Consider the following 1,402-nt stretch of genomic DNA (forward strand, 5'->3'; position numbering starts at 1 on the left):
CTGCAATCCGTGTGAGATTTTGGGCACCCGCTTTGCATCCGGGCCGCAAGGGCCATCCCAAGTGGCCCTGGCAAGGTAGACCAGCATTCCCCTGTGGTGGCGGCGGCGGGGGGTGGGTGGGGGGGTTGGATGGCCTTCCTGCCTAGGGCAGCTCTCGTTGGCCTTCCCTCCTCACCACTTCAGCCTTGCGAGGTGGGCCCGGCTGATAAAAGGGGCAGCTCCGAGACTACCCAGGAAGCTGGTTCAGCTAGGGTGGGGAATGCCAGGAGATTTGAAGGAGGGCAGGGTACGGGGACCAGTAGTAGAAGAAGAATGATAAAGGTAAAGGTATCCCCTGTGCAAGCACCGAGTCATGTCTGGCCCTTGGGGTGACGCCCTCTAGTGTTTCCATGGCAGACTCAATACGGGGTGGTTTGCCAGTGCCTTCCCCAGTCATTACCGTTTACCCCCCAGCAAGCTAGGTACTCATTTTACCGACCTGGGAAGGATGGAAGGCTGAGTCAGCCTTGAGCCGGCTGCTGGGATTGAACTCCCAGCCTCATGGGCAGAGCTTTCAGACTGCGTGTCTGAAAGAAGGGACTGGCCCAAGGTCACCACAGCACAAATAGGATTCGAACCTGAGTCCCCCAGATCTTGCTTTGACCAGGGCACTACACTGGTTGAAGAAGAGGGGTTCGTATCTGTCATCCTTAGGACAGGTGGCTCTGCGCTGAGGGTTCCCCCCCCCCCAAAGCACAGGCTAGCGGACTGGTTCAGGGCTGGAACTTCACCTGAGGGCAGGGGGGAGCACACCCTTGGGAGGGAGGGGGGCAGGCCTATGGTTCTGGGGCTGGAAAAGGAGGAGGGTGGCCCATTTTAAAGTCACTGTCACCAGAAGATGCTTGTTGTTCAGGAGTGGCCTCCCTGCACCACCACCACCCCTAGCTGTACTGCAGGGGCAGAAGGAACAGGGCTGCTGATGGCCCGCCAGCCAAAGGACGCCGCGAACAGAACGGAACCGGCCACGTGCAAACCAAACAGCCTCTTTATTCTGAAGCAGCCATAACTGCGCCAAACCCAGAGCCGGCATAGACTCGTTGCAAGGCGAAAGCCCTTTTCTGGCGGCTTCTGGTTCTCAGGGCCCCATGCCTGCCCCTGGCTGGGGGTTAGGCCGTGTGGGCGAGCGCTCGAGGGCTCCTGGCCCGACTCTGCCGCCGGCCCCGTCATAAAGTCCGCATGCAGCAAGGTCCACCACTCAGACGCACCAGGCCGCCGCCAGCAGCAGCAGCAGCAGCAGCAGCAGCAGCAGCAGCAGCAGCAGCAGCGCGGGCCTCGCGCATGCGCAGTGGTGCCCGCCGTCCTTCCCGCCCGGGCCCGGGCCGGGGTTGCCATGGCGCCGCCCCGGAAGCGGAGTGAGGGCGGG

The sequence above is a fragment of the Paroedura picta genome, chromosome 17, assembly GCF_049243985.1.
Source record: "Paroedura picta isolate Pp20150507F chromosome 17, Ppicta_v3.0, whole genome shotgun sequence".
NCBI lineage: Eukaryota > Metazoa > Chordata > Lepidosauria > Squamata > Gekkonidae > Paroedura > Paroedura picta.